The sequence below is a fragment of the Stegostoma tigrinum genome, chromosome 9, assembly GCF_030684315.1.
Source record: "Stegostoma tigrinum isolate sSteTig4 chromosome 9, sSteTig4.hap1, whole genome shotgun sequence".
NCBI lineage: Eukaryota > Metazoa > Chordata > Chondrichthyes > Orectolobiformes > Stegostomatidae > Stegostoma > Stegostoma tigrinum.
In genome coordinates, this window is record NC_081362.1 from 67,353,735 (window position 1) to 67,376,931 (window position 23,197).

The 23,197-nt window shown below is 40.3% G+C and overlaps 1 long non-coding RNA gene across 1 annotated transcript in view; it reads left to right on the top strand.

Annotated features, from left to right (window-relative positions):
- LOC125455044 (uncharacterized) overlaps positions 1 to 4,539 on the top strand; it is a 61,042-nt gene extending 56,503 nt beyond the window's left edge. Inside the window, exon 3 of the long non-coding RNA XR_007248132.2 lies at positions 4,425 to 4,539. This is a non-coding gene — a long non-coding RNA (uncharacterized LOC125455044). The remainder of the gene's footprint in view (positions 1 to 4,424) is intronic.
- The last annotated feature ends 18,658 nt before the right edge of the window (positions 4,540 to 23,197 follow it).

Below are 23,197 nucleotides of genomic sequence, written 5' to 3' on the forward strand. Positions count from 1 at the left end.
TGCAGCAGCCTGTAGAGATGTTTAAGTATTGTATCTGTTATCCCATTGGAAAGTTACAAGTTCATTAGTACAAGGAATAAAAGTGTTCCATTTCCAGCTACATTATTTTGCATATGAATGTTGTTTCCATTTTGTTTGTTTTTTCAAGTGGTTATTAAGGAAGCATTTTGATTAAATTTTCTTGAGGGAATGTCAGAGTTTAAAAGAATCAACATAATGTGGCAAAACATTTACCTAAGGTTAGTTTTAGCTGCAAAGATGGGAGTGAACCTCCTGAAGGTACAGTGCACATTTGGACCATGTCCAGTTGCTTTTGTATTCAGTGAAGGTAAGTCTTTACTTCAAACTTATTTTTTTCTTCCTACTCCTTGTTTTTTACTCCTTTGAAACGAAATCTCTTTATTTCTAAGGACAATTGTTATTGGCAATCACTCACTAATGAGTATAATTGTTCACCTAGGAAATTTCATTTTACTGGTCATAGCTTCCATTGGTCCTTCAGAGGCCAATGAGCCTGATCCTAGAGCTGAGAAAGGACAACATACAACAGCAAAAATGCACGGTGAAGATTTGTCAAATGAGGGTAATCAGGTTCTAGCATCAGTCAAGAGCTGGATTTAAAACCAGAAAGTGAAGGACAAACTCAGCAGGTCTGGCGGCATCCACCTGAACGTGAAAGGTTAACTCTGTTTCTCTCACAGAGATTCTGCCAGATCTGTTAACTTTCTCCTGCACTTCCTGTTTTTATTTCAGATTTCCAGCATCCACAGTATTTTGATTTTATTTGAGGATTCAAAGCCATATTTGACATTTATATTATGCAAACTATTCATGATCAGAAACCACATTTAATGTCATCTGTGTAGCCATTTTTCTGCAACTTGAAATGCCTCTCCATTTATATATGAAGCATATTTTGAATACTAATTGTTTTTATTCGGTATTGCGATATTCGCTAAAATTGATATTTAGCTTTTTGTTTTGTGAATAGAATTCTAAATCAGTAAGCCCAAAGGCAAGAAAATGAAGTAAGATAACGTTAATTCAATATTCTGGTAAAAATCATAGTAACCAAAAGACTGTCGATTTGGCAGAACTAGGACATAAATCCAACATTTGTTTGTCAAATTAAGGAAGGTATTAAAGAAACAGACTGGATCTCTAGTACTTTCCCATTTCTTCAAAGCTGTTTAATCCCCCCAACATATTTATCTCAGACATTAATTAACAGCTACTGCTGTAGAGCCCGTTTGGATAATCACTGATGAAATGCTGATTAAATCAGTACCTCATCTGTAATCTCAGATTACATCTATTTGTGCCTGTACCATTAAATATGCTTGTCTTGCTTTTCCTCTTGAATTGATGTTATGTGAGGCTAAAGGGTTTTTTTATTACAACATGTCAAGATTATCCTCTGGCTTTATCACTGGCTAAATATATTTACGAACCACTAATTATCCTTCTTTTGCAAAAACATATTGTTTACAAAGCACATTTTGTTCTGAGTATGTTTGCAAACGAACTCAGAACAAAATGCATCATCTACATCTGAGAAATAGTCATTTGGCATTATATTTTGCGAATCTGAAACTTGCTGTCAAATGACATGCATAATATTATATTTTTGTTTGAACATGTTTAGCAAAGCATAAACCCTTGAACTATCATCTTTTCAGACATGAAAACTTCATAATGTGATTTTGTATATTGCATTAGCCCCTGCAAATACATTCAGTGAGGAAGGAAAGATGTATTTATATATCATTTTTCATAATTAAAAAGCATTTCAAAGCACTTTATTACCAGCTAAGCAGTTTTGAACCTAGTCACTATTGTAGAGTAGAAAATTCAACAATTTGCACCCAGCAAAATCCACATAAAGCAATGTGATAATGACCAGATAACCCATTATAATGATGCTGATTAAGGAATAAATACCGCCAGACACCAGGGATAACCCAACCCTTCACCGCCGATTTTCTTGAAGTGAGCACCATGAGATCTTTTGAATCAATTTAAGTTGGCATTATAGGGCCTTGATTATTTGAATTTCTGAATGAAAGCAGGGCACCACCAATAGACCACTGGAATGCCAGCCTTGAAGAGACCTGCTGAGGTTGTCCATCACTATCTGTTTTTATTTCGGTGCCGTTGGTCAGCAGTCCTCACAGCCCAATGGTATCAATGTGGATTTCATGAGCTTCAAAATCTCTCCTCCCCCTACCGCATCCCAAAACCAGCCCAGCTCGTCCCCGCCTCCCTAACCTGCTCTTCCTCTCACCTATCCCCTCTTCCCACCTCAAGCTGCACCCCCATTTCCTACTTATCAACCTCATCCCTTTCCCCCTTGACCTGTCCATCCTCCCTGGACTGACCTATCCCCTTCTTACCTCCCCACCTACACTCACCTCTACAGACTCCATCCCCGCCTCTTTGACCTGTCTGTCCCCTCTCCAATTGCCTTCTCCTCTATCCATCTTCGATCCACCCCCCCCTCCCTATTTATTTCAGAACCCTCTTCCCCTCCCCCATTTCTGATAAAGGGTCTAGGCCCGAAACGTCAGCTTTCCTGCTCCTAAGATGCTGCTTGGCCTGCTGTGTGCATCGAGCTCCACATCTTGTTATCTCAGATTCTCCAGCATCTGCAGTTCTTATTATCTCTGCACCATGTGCTAGCAGCTTATGATGGAAACACATCATATGTGCAACAAGCTAATGATCACGTCTCAAAATCTGAAGGGTGTAGTATTCAGCAAAATCCATGGATGCACGAATGAGTTCGGGGTCCTGGCACAGTAAGTTTTGGGCAGCGTTTGGTACAAATCTAGGAGATTAGCCACAGTCAGGTATCTAGTCAGAGTGCTCTCGATCATGGGATCCGTGTCTCTGTGGTCTGGGGAGTGGGCCTCCGTCAGTCCTGTGGCTCCACGGTGGCCAGTCCATGCAGTTTTATTATATTTTATTCAAATTTCATGGGATTTGGGTGACCCAGCGTGCAACAAGCAAAAACAACTGGCTGTGTTTCTTTCCAACTCAAGGCTGCAGAAATTATTTGCAGCACTTTTCCTCACTTGAGTTTGGCCAAAACTGTAGAATTGTTTTTTTTTAAATGTGTTCAAGAACATCAATGGTTTCTACACGTGCTTCAGCAGCTGCGTCTATCTGATGTAGAACAACAGAATGGGTAGGCTATTGATTCTTGCCTGTCCACACCCTCGCTGGAAATCAACCATCTAGCTAAAAGAGAGATTTGCTCCAAGCACAGCAGGTTGCAAAGCAATGAGCTGAAACATGAAGTTTGAGCCAGGCATAGACTTTCTGTAGGAATCTGCAACCAGAGATTTGTTAAGCAAATTCATTCTTCCGCCTGAGGCAATCTGAACAGGTTGGGGGTGGTGAGATAAGCAAGATCTTGGAGACTTCATTAAATAATAAACTTCACGCTGCTGGTAATTAGAGATGCTGGGATAATTACGGTAATTCTAATTACACTGCAAATCACTGGTAACACAAATCAGGTAAAAAGACACTTTGTTAAAGTGAGTACTCCAGACATGTTATTTCCTTTATTCTTTCATGAGATGTGGGTGTCCACAACAGGGGCTCCATTTGTTGTCCATCCCTAATTGCCCTTGAAATGAATGGCTGGCTAGGGCATTTTGCAGGGCAGTTCAAAGACAGTCACATTTTTGTGGGTCTGGCATTATGAGTTGACTATAGCCGGCAAAGACGGCAGATTTCCTTCCCTCAAAATCTTTAAACAGAAGTGTTTCAATGTCAATTATGGTTTCATAGTCACCATTTCTGCTACTTTCAATTCCAGGTTTTTAAGGTATTAATTGAATCCAGCTTTTACATTGACCTCAAGAGGGGGTCTGTTTTTGCTCATGAAGGTAGTATGTTTATTCTGAGTTGATACAGTTAAGCATCCATCCAAGGGCAATACAGAAGCACTGGATGCCTGCCCGGAGTCCTTCCATCATGCCCAGCCTTCCTACTAGGTCTCTGATTTGAATTTCCAAATTCTGCCTATAGGAAGTCACAAGTTGCTTTTACTGGAGCTGCTGGAATAGTAGGATGGCTACAGAACAGAAATTTGCAACACAGAACCAACAAGCAGAAATGCTCTGAAGCTGTTCTGTTCACTTTTAAGTTTCCCTTTTAGCCTGGAGAGTGCCGCAGCAGCCAAGTCAGAAAGTTGAGCTGCCTCTGACATCATTCCCAGGGATCTTGTGTGAACCCGTTTTGTAGCATGAACATCAACTCACTGGAGGCAGCAGATCAATGTTAGTGTAGAATCTAAAGCAAGGCCTGCCAGGCATATAAACCGGTTCTATAATTGTCTGGTTGTAACAGTTTCTATGACAATTCATTCAAAAAATTAACAAAGAAATGAGTGACTCTTTTTTTCTCTTTTCTAGACATCTGAATGAATCCACCGTCAAGCCGTCCCTGGCATTCTTATTTACCTGGCACTGTATTAGTAATTGTGTTGAATAAACTGAAGACTAAATAAAGATTAACTGAAAAATTCCTAGATAGTGCAAAATAAAAGTTAAACACTTCAGTCACATCAAATTTACTGCAAATTGAATATTTTGAAATTCTTGTGGTGTGTAAAGTATTTATTTTGAAAGATTTATCATATAATTATACACATATATAATTTAATGGAAATGCTCCAGACATGCACAGCATTTTAAAAGTAAAACAATCCTTAGTGAGGTATGGGTTAAAAGAGCTGGGGAATGGAATGTTTCTTACTTCCCTGGCCTCAAGAATCTAACAGGTACATTCAAGTGAGGATTGCTGCATCCAAGAACCTAATGTCTTTATGCTTTCCAGGACCTCAGCCATCACCTGCAGCGTTCCTCTTTGGGCCTCTGCACATCCCACAACTTTTCCCCAACTGTCCGATTTTCCGTGAATTCTAAAATTATCCTGTGGTCCTGACTGGCTTCCAACTAACTGCTACCAGGCTTCCAATCTATTTCTCAGGTCTCAACCTCACCCGAGACCTCAATCCCAGATCTCCAATTCTACTCCCCTACCCCCTCATCTTGCCCAGGTCAGTACACTGGATCTATTAGGTAAGGACAAGCCCCCGGATGTGGTACTCGTTACATGGATATAGCTGCCAAGTGCCCGATGCTCTGGAAATCAGAAATACCTCATTCCTCAGTGCGATTTTGTATACAGATGGCATTATCCCCATAATGTCTGGGGTGTATACAGCATATATTAAATTAGAGTGTGAATTAGATAGTCCTCTTAAACAAGATTCCAACACCAAAAGAGGCAAACACACACACGCTTCCAATTTTCATGTGTTCTGACTTGCTTCATCCTGTGGCTTGTTGTTTCCATCTTTCTGTTCTCTGGTCAACTGGAAGCCAGATGCCGAAACATCAGCTTTTGTTCTCCTAACATGCTGCTTGGCCTGCAATGTTCATCAGCCCCCACACTTTGTTATCTTGAATTCTTCAGTGTCTGCAGTTCCCATTATCTCTGGAAGCCAGATCTATCAGCCATGCTGATTACCAATTGGAGAGCATTGAGGTGAATTCTGACTCCTGGATAACCCATGCTTTACTGACCAACCTACTTCCAGCTAACTGTTAACTCAAAGCCCAGGCTGATGAGTTTATTTTTTTTTAAATTCATTCTTCGGCTGTGGGCTTTGCTATCTAGGCCAATATTTATTGCCCGGTCACTAGCTGCCCAAAGGGCTGACAAGAGTCAACCAGGTTACTGTCTGGAGTCACATGTCAACAAGATCAGGTAAGGATGGCAGGTTTCCTTCCTGAAAAGATATTAGTTGATCATCAAAGGGGGATAGTTTTTCTGGAGTAAATAGTAGAAGGTCTTCTGTCCAAAATCTTATCTAAAGAGATACAAGTATAAAAAGGGCTAATACTCTCTCAAAACCAACCTTTGAAGAGCAGTGTCTACCAGCTTGTGTATTTTAGGTAGTTTAAAGAAGAATAATAGAATCCCTACTGTGTGGAAGCAGGCCGATTGGCCCATTAAGTCTATACGAATCTTTTGAAGAGTGTCCCAAAAGACCCACACACCCCACCTTGTGCTATCCGTATAACCCTGATTTCCAATGATTAATTCACCTAGCCTGCACATCCCTGTACACTATGAGCTCTTTAGCATGGCCAAGCTACCTAACCTGCGCATCTTTGAACTGTGGGAGGAAACCGGAGCATACAGAGGAACTCACGCAGACACAGGGAGAATGTGCATACTCCTCACGGGTATCATCTGAGGCTCCAATTGAACCACGCTGCCCTAAGTGAGTACCCAAAATGAGTTCAGTTAGCCAAGCTTACGTTACATAGACACTTTGTCGTCATAGAGACTAATGATTATCTACTGAGTTAGAGCAGTAAGAGTTGCCCCTCACTGTAACTAACTTTAAAATTGAACTGAGGAAGGATCACTGGATCTGAAACTTGAACTCTGTTTTTCCCTTCACAGATGCTGCCAGACCTGCTGAACTTTTCCAGCAACTTTGTTTTTGTTGTTAAAATTATACTTTTTCTTACACAGCTCTGAAATCAAGACCCAGTTTTGATTACCAATGTCTGCTTTTCAAAATCATTGAATATTTCCAGCTGCTTAAATGGGCACACAAGGTGGCCTATCTTTTGAGGGTGGTGGGGGCTTTGGGAGCAACAGTGTAAACCTTAGCATAGATTACTTCTTTGTTGAATGAACAGACGTCGCTCATAAAATGATCAGGTTGAAAAATATATACGTCAGACCATACAGACCTGTGTAACATAGTTAATTAATGGCATTCACCACAATGTCCTCATCAGGAATGTTGATGTTGTTAACCAATAGGTGATGGCCAGGCCACAGGTCTCCAGCCTGTTGCCATTGCTGGAAAAGCAAAAGCAAACAGGCAGATCTCTCATGGTGCAATGTGGAGGGTTTTATTTATTCTTCTAAAGCACGAGATGCTCTCCTGATCACCGTTGCCAAACAAGATAAGTAGGAAATAGATCACCCAACCTTGTCCACCCAACACCAACTGCACCTGGAGTACAATCAACCTGGCAAAAGACACATTATTCTGTCTGAAACTCACACATCTTTCAGTGCAAAAAGTGCTTCAGACCAGCACATTCCCAGCTTCAGGTCTATATGCCGTGGACACACTAAAACTCAAAGCAGACATTGCAGAGCTGCAATGGGGACAAGTCTCTGTCCAAGGCCTTTCAGCCAAAGAAAAATGAGGAGCTGGAAACTGTATTACTCCTCAGTCTGTAAACTTTACAAAGAATGTGTTTTGTTGTGTGCAGTTTTGCTGCCAAACAAAGAGGTTGTGTTCAAGTCGGACTGGTCCAGGAGAATTTTGTTTAGGGTGAGACTTCAAAGTAGTTCTATTTATGTACATTGATACGAAATGTTGCTATACACAGTAATCTTTGATATATACATGCTAATCATTCCTCACAATGGTCAGACCCATGTGTTCTCAAAACTCTCAAAACTTGTCTGGTGTCGTGTAGTCTGTTTTTATCTGATGTAATTCTACCCATGTGCTATTTATGCTCAATGATGTGCAGTTTCATGAAATCATTGTAAGCTTGCTCCAGGGTCCTGAAGCCCTGACACAACAAAATGTACATTGTGAATCAAGAGGATTAAAAATGTATTGAGGTAACGCAGGCTAGCACACGGTGTATGGAGAAAAAGAAATCTATTACACCTTCTGTAACTTACAAATTTTATGTATTTTTTCCTGGGCTATATTCCTCACATATAATTTCTTTAATATTAAAATGGTTACAATTGTACAGCGTGAAATGTACTTTATGGAGATGAGATGAATTTTATTACCGTAATATTCTGTAATAATCAAGCCGAAATATTTTGTCATGTACTTTTACATTTTGGACAAAGAATGCACAGTGAGAAAAAAATGCCACTTGGATAAGATAATAAGGGGAATGCAGAATCAGAACAACAAAAACATGCCTTCGGGAGAAAAAAAGAAAAATTCAAAAAGGGAAAAAGTCAGAGACTGTAGCATTTGCCATTGGTAGTCACACTGAACTTAGTGTTTCACATGAGGTTCTTTCTGGCAAGGTCCAAATAATGCCATTAGTGTTTCTTAGCTTTTTAATTTAATAGAGATTATCTTTTATATGACCTTTTTAAAAAGCAATGGTGCTGGTAAATGAGCATCAGAAAACAAAGCATTGTCTTTCTATTGAGCTGGTTGATAAAAGCTCTGAGATGTGTTTGTGTGAGAAAGAGAGCAAAAAGAACAAGACAGAAAAAAGTCACGTCACATATTCACACTGGAGACTGCATGGATATCACAAAATGCAGTCTTGTCAAGAGAAGTCCTAAAGACATGCTTCCCAAAAATGGGAGTATAATAGCTTTTAGGCCTCTCTCAATGGAAAAGAGAAACTTTTTACACCAGCTGGTGCTCCGAAGGCATTTACATTTAGTATGTGGGCTTGGGAAAGTGGCATTCAAGTGAAAGACTTGTAAGCTAGAGCAAGTCTCTTGTGTTTTACTACCTCCGAACGTTGCTTATCCCTGTTAGGAGGCTAATAAAAAGCGACACTTGTCTTCCACATCTCCGGTCTCTATTCTCAAAATGCATAAAATGCTGAGACATGTTGCCGTTGGAAGTGTAGACACCATGCAATATAAAAGTGCTTTTGTTAAACATTACACAGAAAAACCTAAAGAATTATTTTGATACAGTGAAGTGGGAAAATGCTGTGAAGGGCTTCGTGCGCAGTGAAAGATTCAATACTGCCTTGTTTTTCTATAGAAGGAGGCTCTGCAATTTGTGTCTTTTCAGATTGAGGCATACTCCTAAAATATTAATTGCTCATTCTCGTTTGGATTGTGATCAAGGTTATATTTTTCCAGCATTATTGCTGTTTTATTTCGGATTTTGTATCAGTTTCAGTTTTGCTTTTTGTCTGTACTGCATGTTGAACTTCATTATGAGATTTGAAAACAGTGAAAGAAGCTTTTGTGCATCTTTGATCTGCAAGTTCTCAAGGACAGTATTAGGAATCTGAATAGAAAGAACACTACCGCTATTAACATCACCATGACCGTCGAATCAGTTTGACACAAATAGGCCACTGTGCTGTTTCACAGAACTGTTAAAGCAGCATATCAGTCATTTGACCTACCTAGCAGTAAGCACATCTGATGTAGCCTCTCCAGCCATTGCTTCAACTCTGTTATGCCTTTTAAATGAATGATTTCCAATAGGTTTTTTCTCAGCTAAATATGTTGTTTCTGTGATATCTGCATCATCGGTGTTTAAATGGTGTTAACATATGAATGGCTGTCAATGTGACAAGAAACAAAGATGTTGGAATATTTGTTTCTATGGTCTCCATGGCATGAAGTGAACTTCTGTGTGAAGGCCTGTGATCAACAGGGCAGTCCAAGCATTCATCACAGAATGTTTGTACTCAGGGGCTCTGCAGGCAAAGCAGCAAATGATTGTATTGAGTGAATGTGATGCCAAGGACTAGCAGCTGGGTCAGCTAATGAATTTTCTAATTAGGCAAGTCGCAATTAGTGCCTGGTCATCCAGTCAGATGACTTAGAGCATGTTACCCGGTTCTGAAATAACATCCTTGTGGAATTTTTTTAAGCATTTGTATCATTTCTCGGCAGACTCTTTATTTAAAAAAAGAGTTACACCCACACCCCACCTCACCATCCCATCCACCCTTCTTTTAACACTGGGTACTTTTGCCATTCTTTTGACGCTTGATGGAGTCGATAGAAAGTAAAGCTTAGGCACTGTGAAAGACGGATGGTCAATTCAATCTTGTTATATTGCTGCTGTGTAGGTTTAGGTGAGAAAAGCCTCCAGTGACAATGCAAAGTATTTCAAGGTCAGGTAGAGGTTAAATCTCCCTATGAATCTCCTCAAAAAAATTCTTTAAACCAGCCTCAATAAGAGCATCTATACAATCCCAGTTATTTCCTTTCGGTCTGCCTCTGACCCACTGCAGACCACCAAGATTTCTTCTGTAAATGTTCTTGTTGTGCTTACAATGTTGTTAATACATAGCAACCTACTGGAAGGGCTCTCAGTTTCAATAATCTGCAATCCGAGTTGTTAACTTGCTGCAATTTAGAAATGAACGGAAACTGCATTCTTCAGTTTATTTAGTACTTCATTTCCCACACATAGCCCATTATGCTCTAACCCAACCATAAGAAATAAAATGTTCTCTCTCAGTGGTTTAGAATGGACTTTGGTCCCAAGGCCAGCATTTATTAAACATCACTAATGCACTGAGAAGGGGCTGGTGGGTCTTTTTTCACTTATTCAGTGGTGAGATGCTCATCTCCAAAGGTTTTCAAAACAGGCTCTCATTTCTTTGCTGCCAAATAAAAGCCAATACTGTAGTTGCTGGTATCTGAAATAAAAGCAGAAATTGCTGGAGAAACTCAACAAGTCTGGCAGCATTTTGGAGAGAGAAGGAGAGTTCATGTTTCAAGCCCAGTATGACTCTGCTTCTTTTATATCAATAGTCATTAGTGGTTTAAATGTTCAGTCTGTTTCTCTCTGCAGATGCTGCCAGAGCAACAAAGATTCTCCAGAATTCTTTGTTGTCACTTCTATAGAATCCCTATAGCATGAAAACAGGCTCAATGGGTCCACATCAACACTTCTGAAGAGGATCCCACCCAGACCCATCTTATCCCTGTAATCCTGCATTTCCCACAGCTAACATGCACCCCGAAAACTGCAGGCAATTTAACACAGCCAATCTACCTAAACTGCACGTCTTTGGACTGTGGGAGGAAACCAGAGCACCTGACGGAAACTCATGCAGACACAGGGAGAACTTGCAAACTCCACACAGACAGTCGTCCAAGGGTGGAATCGAGCCCCAGTCTCTGGCACTGTGAGGCAGCCATGCTAACCACTGAGCCACCATGCCTTCTCAGTCATCAGCAACCAACACACTGGGAATTCTGCCCACATCCTACTCTAAGTCTGCACTTGTGGCTGAAGAAGCTGCCTGGTTTCTGTGAAGACATCCTTTTGCAGATCTTTCAGTCCATTCCACATGCCACCCATGTAAACAAGTGTTTCCTGAATATCCTGGAAAAAAATATGGCTTACTGCTCAGATTCCTTTGTGCCCTGTGCTTCTTCTGACTTCTAGCAATTTATCTTGCTTAGTATGATCCCTGCTGATTCTGCTGAACATAGTCTATTCTAATGAAATAGTCTTCTAGATGTAAATCCATTTAGTATTTGCTTTCCAAACACATCAATGGTCTTTTCTGGGGATTTGGGCTGGGTTTTACAGCAATGTGCCACATGTAGTTTTGGAGAGGCAAGTGCAGGGAGACTGGGGAAAGAGAGAGCCATGTATAATGGGATAAGTGTTTGGCCCAATGCCTTCCTTTTGCTCTCAAAATGGTTCCCATCATACCAAAGTTGTTGAAAAGGTGGGAATAAATGAAGAGGGATGCTCTGCGAGCGCCAGGGCATCCCCCACCCACCACCAAGTTCAAACACCCTTCCCTTTGTGACTCTCTACCTGGCCTTCAAAACCAGAACTTCTCCCAGCATGCACCCTTTCCCCTCCACAACCACCTAAAGTGCCCAATCCCTCCACACTGAAAAGGCCTGACTAATGCATCTCTGATATCCATGGTATTTCTTTGTAGGCCCCTGGCAATCCCAGCAGTTCCCACTACTTGCTTCTGGCACTGCAGGAGCTGCTGGGCAATCAGATTGGTTAGCAGCTCTTGAGAATCATAGAATTCTCTACAGTGTGGAAAACGGCCCAACAAGTCTACACCAACCCTCAGACCATCCCACCCAGACCGAACCCCCACAACCCACCTGACCTGCACATCCCTAAACACTACAGGCAATTTATTTTGGCCAATCCACCTAGCCTGCACATTTTTGGACCGTGGGAGGAAACCAGAGCACCCAGAGGAAATGCAGACATGGAGAGAATGTGCAAAATCCACACAGACAGTCACCCAAAGGTGGAATTGAACCCAAGTCCCTGGTGCTATGAGGCAGCAGTGCTAACCTTTGAGCCACTGAGCCACCCTAGGGGGACAGGAGTTTGCTCCACTGTATTTGAAAGACTGGCACTCAGCTGGTTTAAGCTGCGCACTGTATAGTGTGGTCACTCTTAAATCTAGGTCTGTTTACAAATGGCTTTTCTTCTGGTTGAGGAGAGGTGGCAGGTGTTTGCAGAGAAGGGGTAACAATATACCCCCTAGGAGAATTCAGTCTTGGATGTCACATCATAGTTTCTGTACCTCTTTACCACGGAAATGTGAAGTCAGTTATCAGATTTCACCAGCACAATCTTATGATGCTATTGAGAAACTGTGACCATTCTTTATTTTCATGAATGTCTTTCCCTCCAGTATGCTGCTCCCCTGAGATTCACTAGCAGCAGGCAAAGTTTGATGAAGAAACTGACGAGCAAACCAGACTATATTTCAAGGAGGGAATGTGATCAACCATTGCGTTTGTGATCAAGTGCTCATCCTTTGGAGGTGAGATACTGGAGAGCTTTAACAGATTATTGACAACAGTCAGAGAAGTGAATGACCCTGAAAAGTTAAAAGCAGAAGCATGCATTCACTGTATTATAAATTAACTGTCTTATGCATTGTTTTACACTTAGGATAACACAGAGTTGGAAGTGAAACAAAGCAGTACCATATCAAAGATTAAAAGCAGAGCTTGTGAAGTTCGTTGATGGCATGTGACACTATTGTGTGTTACTACCTACTCATCTTGTCTTATAAGTGAAAAAACCCTGCCATAGTATATTTTCTCATCATACGCTGGAGTGCTTCACAGTCAATAAGCTACATTTGAAGTAGTCACTGTTGCTACATTGGAAAACATGGCTGCCAATTTGTTGCATGTTACATCTCCACCGACAACTAGTGAAGTAAATGGTCGGTTAATCTATTTCATTTGAGTGTTGAACATTGGCCAGGATACAAGCAGAATTTGCTCCCCTTCTTCTAGCACGGCCAAGAGATTTTGCATGCCTTGAGGGTGTTGTTATTCTTTATGAAATAAACACAGGTGGATTCACTGTTTTGACAGGAATTTGTAACAAAGCTGAGCAGTAGCCTTCACAATGTTCATGTCACTCATGTTCCTATGTTGGCTCATTCAGCAGGAGTATGGAATCTAACATTTTAGTCCTTCAGTTCTCAAAAAGAATTCACATGTTGAAGTAACCCTCCTTGAGCATGTCATTCTGCTACCTCAGTTAAGTGGTTAACCATTACACCAGAATCCAGAACAAGCTGCACAACCCAAGGAGCAGGATGGTTGATCACTCATCCTGACTTTAGAGGAGTCAATATTCAGCGATCAGGAATGCTGAATCTGACCAACATTTTCCTCTAGCTAATCCGTGATATGCCAGTTGTTGCACTAAAATGCCACATATATAATCATTGTGATAAATGATCAACTAATCTGTTTTGAGTGATCAACGTTGGCTGGAAAATTCCTAATTCTTCTTCCAATATGGCCAAGGTCGTCTGAGCCCCAAAGATCAATCACAATCCCAAATAAAAACTGAAAGAATTATGGATGCTGCAAATCAGGAACAAAAACAGAAGTTGCTGGAAAAGTTGAGCAGGTTTGGCAGCATCGGTGAAGAAAATGTCAGAGTTAACATTTTGGGTCCTCAGAACTTCTCAGGAAGGCTCACTGGGCCTGAAACATTAACTCTGATATTTTTTTTCTTCACAGATGCTGCCAGACCTGTGAGCTTTTCCAGCAACCTCTTTTTTTTTGTCCTCAGTTGCAGTCCTGCTGCTCAGACCAGTCAACTCAGTACAGAATAGGGACACTAGAAGTATTTTTCCTTTCTATGATTTAGTTCTACACTGAACACTATGTTGACCAACTAAATCAGCATGAGCTTTGACTTTGAATTTCACTCAAGTTTACAAGAAAACATGCTTGATCATATAAAATTGAAAGGCATAACAGAGTTTCAGAAGCCACATTAACATCCAGTTAAGTCTCTTCATTTGTGCTACAGTACTGTTTGTACAATCCCAGATAGATACTATTCACTCTGACTCGAGCAGCAGTATCTTGGGAGCAAGGCATAACAGGTTTTTATATATTTAACCACTAATATCCTGTCAATGCAACTTGCCGTCACTGTTTATGTTGGTTTGGTAAAAATGCATTAGATGCACAAACATTCATTTCCTCGCACCAGTTGAGATTGTATCAATACTGGCTGTGTTTATAAAATATGAATTGCATTCTCAACCATAGCGTAAACATTTCCTTGTGCTGATGGCTGCAGTTTTTTCACCAAGAGGACTTTAGTCCTTTCACCTTTCACCTTATAAGATTAAATATCTGTTTCCTGTCAGTGCTAGTAAGTTCTTCAAACCTTTGGCATTATAGTTTAAAAGTCTGTTAAATGTTCACTTGCACATTATTCATTTAGTCTCAGTCCTCCTTGAACCTTTAATCACACTTCGGATAATACGGCTACAAAAACACATTTCATTATTTATGAGAGAAAAGTCACATTACACTAATCTTCAGTTAGCAGTAACATTAAGCGACACATATATTGTGCACTTAGTACAAAAGATTGCTTACTATTACTCAATGGTTCATGTTATAAGTCAGGGGATACCCTCCAGGTGGATTCTAGCTGGAGTAATAAGATCTTGACAGGAGGCAAATCTTTGTCTGAATGGTCTCCAAGCAGGCTTCAATGGGAGATTTTGCTGTTAAACTGCCAAATGAAACTGTTGCAGGGGAAATTAAATATTTTGTAAAACAGCTCGAAGTTACCACGAGACCTTGACAACTGAGGTGTATGAGGGAAATTCCCTTTATAAATGGGGAAGCTGCTTGCACTTTTCTTTCTTAACCCTTCTGCATGTCAAAAAAGAAAATGTGGCACTCTTAAATCTTTGTTCCTTTTTCAGTTAATTATCTGCATTTCTTCAGTTCTCTGCTTTAAAAACTTTGTTTTGGCACTTCTTCGCATTCTTTGAAGGATCTATGATCAACAACAAGGACTTGCATTTGTAGTGCATTTTTAATGTGGCAAAATGATTGAAAGCATTTAGAAAGAACATTATTGGACAAAAATCTGAAATTAAGCCAGGAATGAGGATTGGGTTAGAATTATGTAGAATTCCAGGAGTCAGTTAATGGCTTTGAGAAAATATCCTGGATTTTTTTAGGAATACTGATAGCATTGCTAAAATCTCAGGAGCTGAATCTGCCTGATCTATTGATAACCTGCACAATCACAAATGCTTCTGTTTTCAATTAAAACAAAGAGCAGTCATGATTACAATGATGTCAAAAGGGCTGAATTTTATGGAGTGGGTGGGATACTGTCCACTCGCCCAGAGGAAATTTCAATCCTGAACAGACCAATGTTATACAAGACCACTTTGTTATACAATGGTAGCTCAATGGTTAGCATTGCCGCCTCACAGCTTCAATTCGGACTTCGGGTAACTGTGTGGAGTTTGCACATTCTCCCCGTGTCTGCGTGGGTCCCCACTGGGGGACTCCAGCTTCCTCTCATAGTGCAAACGTGTGCAAGTTAGGTGGGTTGGCCATGTTAAATGTTAGGAGGGTTAAAAGTATTAAGTGTGGGTTTACAGGGATAGGGTAAAAAGTCCTTCAGAGGGTCAGTGTAGACTCAGTGGACCAAATGGCCTCTATCTACACTGTAGGGACGCTATGATTCTATCATGTCACAGCAATGTTTTGTTCCAGGTGGCCTTAGAGTATGGGAGGCAGGAAGGTAGTGACCTAGCCACCCAATTTATTTTACTTATTGCCACACGCCCACCTGCCGAAAAGATACCTTTAGGAGTCTGTAAAATCTGGCCCAAAATATTGTATCATGTGGTGCTGCAAGATTCTGAAAAAGAATGATGTAAAATAAGATGCTACATACATGTTATGCATTGTGGTGAGTAAGTGCCACATGAAAATTCAGATCTTGCGCTATACCCCACACTCTCCCCACTTAAGAAAAACTTGCACATTAAAATGTACATGAACATAATCTCCAGAATACAACATGACTAAACCCAATATCAACAATGTCTGAAATTTAACAGGTTGATTGCATTTTTATTTTAACTGTCACCACACCAAGACATATGACTGGTGCAAATTATTTAGATGTAAACATTTTTCCTCAATTAACACCAACAAAAACATAATTTGACAAGAAATAATGCAAAGAACACTTTTTTTCTTTCTAACATACTTTCAATTAATGCCTGTATCTTTCTGCCTGGTCATTTCCATCAGCTTCCCACAGCTCTATCATCTTCTTTGCCTGTATTAAGTCTGATTACCAACACCTCTCAACGGTTGTTACCATGACAATAATTGATTTGCCTCAGTTGAAGACCCAGATTAATTTTGTTTTACCAGCAGATTCAGCACTATTAGCAAATGTTCAAGATTTTTTTAACCTGGAAAGACAACATAATATCGGGGATACAATTCTAAGAGAAGTACAGGATCAGAGGGACCTGGGTAAACAGTTCATTGAATGTGGCAGGAGAGGTAGAAAGGAGTGATCTTTAGCTTTATTAACAGAGTTATATGGCACACAAGCAAGGAGGTGATACTGAAATTTTAAAAGCCACTTGATAGACCTCAGTCAGAGTAGAGAGTTTTGTTTTGAGCACCACATTATAGGAAAGATCTGAATGCGTTAGAGACGGTGCAGAAGTGGTTTTCAAGAATGGTTCCAGGTATGCGGAAATTCAGTTATGAGGATAGATTGAAGAAGTTAGGGCTGTTCTCCTTGAAAAGAAGAGGCTAAAAGCAGATCTGGTAGAGGTTTTCAAAATCTTAAACAGGCTGGGTGGAATAGATTGAGAGAAACAGTTCCCCATTTGTAAAAGGAACCAAATTAAGAGGGCATAAGTTTAAAATGATCTGCAAAAAAAAGGGTGCAAAGAGGAAAAGCTTTTTCATTCAGTGAGTTGTTAAGGTATAGAATCCACTTCGGAAGTGTGGTGGAGATAGGTTCAACTGAATCTTTTGAGACTGGATTAGATGTTACTTGGATAGAAATAACATGCAAAGGAACGCAGGAGAAAGCGGGAGATTGGCTTGCAATGATGCTTGTTTAATGAGCTGGTACAGGCATGAGGGATTGAATGGCATCCTTCTGTGATGTAACAATTATATGACTCCAGTTTGCTTGTTGCATTCACTTTATTTCTGGCTTTCACTTTGAACTGTAGGAAACATATAAACTATAAGAGGTTTATCATGCTTTCTTTTGTTAGATTTCCTCTTTCAAGCAAATAATCCAAGTGACACTGACAGGTCTGCAATTTTCGCCAGATATGTGATGTACATAATCTCTTTCCAATAACTCCAATCACGTACTTCTCCTGATCACTTCAGTGGTTTTTCACAATGACCAGCAGCCCATCACTGAACCCGATTGATTCAATAACTGGGTCTATCATGATTCATTTTCTTTTGCTCTCTCTTTTCTCTTATTTTGTTATTGATATCAGACTTAAACAAACCAATCCTGTCCTTGGACTGTGCTTATACAGCAAAACAGTAAGATGAAAAATCTGTTGTAGACTGTAGAATTATACCATTAGGAACTAAAAATTGTCTAGTCTGTGATAAAGAGAAATATGGAAATTACTGCCTAGTTTGTCACCTAGAAAATGCTTCTGAAAAGACCTCCTCACAATTGGTACATGTATTTCTGCAGCACCATTCAACACTGTGTGTTGAATCCATTCATAATTAGAATATAGAAATATTTCAAGTTTCTCTGGTGTGAACTCTACACAATTATCTGACACTAATATCTTTAGGAATTCATAAATTGCAAAATAACTTTCAAACCTCAATAGTCCTGACACTTCTGATATTACATGTAGATTCAACACTCAGCCAGTTTCTATAGACATCAACAAAACCAATGTATTCTTACCCTTCCACTCATTGCATCAATATGTACTCACTCCAATATTTTTATCATGTTTGGCCATGAATAAAATGTACCTTTTTTGGATTACTTCTCTACCTGTGAAAAACTTCACAACTTTTCATCAACTCTTCACTATCTCTAATCATCTTTGAATACCAAAAATAGTTTCCTACTTTTAACTTCAGACGGACTATCTCTGTATGTTTTTCGATGAATTGTCTCCAACAATCTCTCATTAAACTCTGATGGAATCATAACTATAATTTATTTACATAAATTTCATAATTTCTTATCATTAAACTCCTTAGGGCAGCCATTCATGACATAATTGAACACTTTAGTAAACAGCACATCAAATTCCTTTATTAATTTCTCTGGCAAGAGCTGGCATATCACTTGAGTTTGTAAATTCATTCACAGGTAACTCAGTAGCCAAAAATAAATTAGTTTTCATGGGAAATCTCAAAAGAATGCTTCTATGTGCATGATTAACAGGCTTATTATTATCATGATGGCTCTCCTTTTTCAAAAACCAGCTCTGTATTCTCTTAGCACTTCACCAATTACAAATACTCTTATTAATCCCCTACTATAAATAACCGAGCCTAGTTTGACTCTATGTTCCTTAAGCAATTTCTTCCCAACAGGAAGACTCTTTTCTATCCTACTGTATATAAATGGAAAGCAGTAGGATGCATCATCATATTTTACACCAACACTAACTCTACCCAACACTGGAAAGCTGTTCTTGGAATAACTAGGCAGCTTGCACATTGTTTTGTGTATGGACCAAAAAAATGTGTTAGGAACTTTGTGTACTCTATTTCTGAGATAACAGACATGGCTGCAGCTGTATCAACTATGAAAGTAAGTTGTGAATCTCTAACTTACATTTTTACTGTCAATGCTGAAATTATATCTTCAGCACTTTTACTTTTATGTTCCATGTTCTGTTTTTCTGGTTCTCTGATTGAGTACAACTCTTATGTTCTTGCTGGATAACATCAATTTTTGTTTCCAGACCTATATCAAGCACAGTCAAGGATTTTTCAGTCCACTGAACTAGCTTTAGATCTACGATCACCTCAGTTTGGGATATGGCTGACTTGTGGATCTTCGCCACTCTGTGAGCATGGCATTTTCCTGTAACCTAGCATGGCATCAGGATATGACAGCAATTCTCATAGGTGAAGCACTTTATGGAATGGAAGTGAGAATGTTTAAATAGTTGTAACATCTACATTTCTGATCCAGAGACTGTACGTGGCTGCTGAGGCTTGGATCTCACTGAAATATAGTGCAACCCCATCGGTTCAGAGAAAGAACTCCCCTGGCAATTTGCAATTACCTCATTGTTCCATTTCCATAACTATAGCCTCTTCATAGGCCTCATTTTTCATCAGCTTACACCTTCACCTTTAAGCTTGGCCTGGGCTTTATTGTTCTTTAGGTCTCCTACAAATGGGTCTCTTAGCTATTATGTATTATAATCAGAACGATGAGAGGGTTTATTTAACTTAGGAGGGCAGTCTGCAACAGCCTCTCCTTGTAAATGTTTCCTTTCACAGAATGGAACTCGCAGTGAATTTTCATTCTTAGTTGCGCTATATATGAGACCAGTGTCTTATAGAGGTTGTAGATTTGCTCGCCGAGCCAGTATATTTGTTTGCAGACATTTTGTCACCCTGCTAGGTACCATCGTCAATGCACCTCTGGTGAAGCATTGGTGTTCTGTCCCGTTTATTACTTATATGCCTTGATTTTCTGAGGTGGTTGGCATCATTTCTGGAAGGATGATGAAACATCTGTAATCAAACCCATTGGTTCTTCAAGCAAATCTACAACCTCATCCACAAGCCAAGCTATAAGCCTTCCCAGTATCTTATTCATTTCTGCGTGTTCCATTGAAAGAACAATGTTGATTAAAAGCTGTATCAGAAGAATCTGGCCCTATATATGGCAGGAAAGCATTTATTTGACCTTCATTTGTTATTTTATTTACTTTCAGTTTTTGTTCATAATTGCAACAATCCTCTTTCTTAGGAATGAATTCTCCCCTGATCCCCAAATATGTCATCAGTGACATTTTTTTCCAGTTATTTAACCACGTTAACTCATTGAAATATGTGCACAGAGCAATCTTTCAAATTGCTCAGACTTTATCAAAATTGACCACAGCAGTTCCAAAATGTGCCACAATATTCTTTAGACCTTAATTTTTCAAAGAAAAGTTTCTAAAATAAGTTGTCACTTTTCCATTGAGAACTGCACCAACACAATAAAACCAACACATAAGACTAAATCTTATCATATTTTGGAAAAAATGTTATTTTTGGTGAGTTCATGGACAGTTCCCCACCATGAGGCTCAGTAAGTTCCCAAACTTGTCTCATTGATTACTTACTACAACCTTCGGCACCCCTCTTATCAAATGCCAGCTGATAGCACTCACCACTGCCAGAATATCCCAGGATCCCTGGCTATGGCACCATCATTAAAAAGCCATTAAGCACTCAATCAAGCACTGTAAAGCCAGAGCTGCCCTGCACATGTTGTAACATTTGCTCCAGGCATGGCAAATAAGGAGAAATTGGGAAGTCACTTTGCAGACAGTGGCCTGATGGTCCTGGTGGGTGGGAAGCTACGGTAGGGAGGGCAGCCTCTTCCATCAGGACCAGCAGAGGCCACATCACAAAACCTTGACAGCTTGATCCAATGGTGTCACCCAAGTCAGTGCTGCTTCAACTGACTGGTGAATTGCCCAGCAGGATGGGCAGAAGATCCGTTCCACCAGGGTAAGATTTTTGTTACTACGCCCAAGTGCAAGCTTCTTCTATCTGCTACTTCACTCTCACTCCGTCTCTGCTACTGCACACAACTCCTACCAACAGTTCATACCGTACTCTCCCACAATTGCCTACAACATCTTTCATTCGCATTCCTAACCTAATTCTCCCTCACCACTAACCCTGCATGCCGCCTGTGCTACTCACTCACCCTGGAGACCTCGCCACCCTTACCCACCTGTACTGACACTAACAGCTGTGTCACCCACGTTTGTCTCAGTCAGTCCCTCCGTATCTCATGTACCAGCCTAGAACACGGCAGAAGGAGCCAAGACAGGTATTGAGAGGCCATAAATGTGGCTCTTCAAAGCCTACAAGGAAATGATCCTGACCCTGACCACAACAAGCTGCTGAATGGCCATGCTCAAGTCCCCAGACTGATATCAGTGGCTGCCCTCTACTGCTGTGCCAGTCTCAGACACAACTTGACTAAGAACTATTCCCTTAACCACTGAGACGTGGCCATTTGCTTGAAACATTTGCAGTGTGTTTTCTGCATACTTGCACACATATGGTGCGGGTGTGAGATTGGCAGAGCATGGTGCCTTAGAGTATCATGTCCACCCCTTGGCTGATGACTGCTGTTAACTATAACAAACTGCCCAGCCAAAAGCCAAGTCAAGACTGAGGTACTTGCATCTGAGGAGACAAAATGCCAAACAGCAAGATAAGTCAAGATAGGAAAATTGTGAGTATCTAGCCAGCACAAAGTGAGGGAGCTCTCTGAGAGAACACGAGCAGTTCTGAGATGCAGCCTGGTCTAATTTGTGAGCTGGGTGCCAATTCCTGACCACAGACAATGCCCTGAGACCTTAGTGCCTGCTGTCCATGGGGGAGAAAGCAATGAGCAGGCATTGTCAGGTGAATGCTCTGCCATCCATGTCAGGAAGTCTCAGCGATTCTATTCAGCGAGTGATAGAAAAAGAGAGTGCATTTTAACGAGTTGAGAGTAAGTAATAATGCGATAATCCCTGTGTGTATGCCTCTTGCCATTAGCCAGCGAGAATCTAGTCTTGATGTTCAAAACATTGTGAAAACTACACCTTGTTGCTCCCAACTTCAAGAAGGGCCTCAGTCAACGTCAGAAACCGGTCTCCCCCATCATAGCCCACGTCGTTCACAGCCTGGGTGCATTCTGCCAATGCTCAGCTGAAGGCAGGCAATACTGAGATAACAAAGTGTGGAGCTGGATGAACACAGCAGGCCCAGCAGCATCTTAGGAGCAGGCAATACTGAACTAACTTTCTATATATCCACATAACAGAGAGGCAATGTAGCAAAATGCTCAGATATGCCAGATTATATTTGGATCTATTTTGCCTTATATTACGAAGGAAAGGATTGCAACCAAGGTTCATAATCCTGAACGCTAGCAAGTAACTGATCATCACTAAAATAGTTTTGTGCATTTTGATTGAAACCAGGCCTGGACAAGGTTACGATGGGTATTATGACTGAATTAACACAACGTCAATATTTGGGTCTCCACAGTGGAATAATTCAAAAATGGCAACTGTTGAGTGCATTAAATCCTAATTTCACATTATACTCACATTGAGATTATGTAGCAAGATGGTAAATTTGTAATGTTTAAACACATCAACTACTTTTAAATCCCAGATTAGCACCAATTGAAGTTATTTCCAGACAGCATCACACCTGAGGCAGTGCAATGAAATGGCCTTCCAGAAAAATCTGTCAGAAGTTGACTACAGACTCAATACGTTCCTTTTGTTGTGCAAGGCCCACATTTGTCCAACTCGGTTCTCACAGTTATGTGTCTTGATTGGCAAACTTTAGGTCAAGTGTAATAATCAACTGCAGCTGGCTAAATGAGACAGAGGCTTCAGGAGCACAACAACAGAGCACAGTATCAAACAAACTGGTGAGCTGAAGTTCCAATCCAGGATTTGTCCAAAACATGTGAGATAATATTTCAATGCAATACTATGTTGTGTTAGAAATTGTCTTTCAGACAATACATTCAACTAAGAACCCATTTGTCTATTCATAGAAACATAGAAAATAGGATCAGCAGTAGGCCATTCGGCTCTTTGAGATTGCTCCACTATTCAATATGATCATAGCTGATCATCCAACTCAGTGGCCTATTCCTGCTATTTCTACAGCCATTTGTCGCTTTAGCCCAAAAAACTATATCCTGCTCCTTCTCGAAACACTCAATGTTTTGGCCTCAACCGCGTTTTGTGGCAGAGAATTCCATAGGCTCATCACGTTATGGATGAAGAAATTTCTCCTCAAATCAAACCTAATGGCCTACCCTGCATGCTTAATAAGTGAATCCTGGTTTTGGACTCCCTGGTCATCAAGAATATACTTC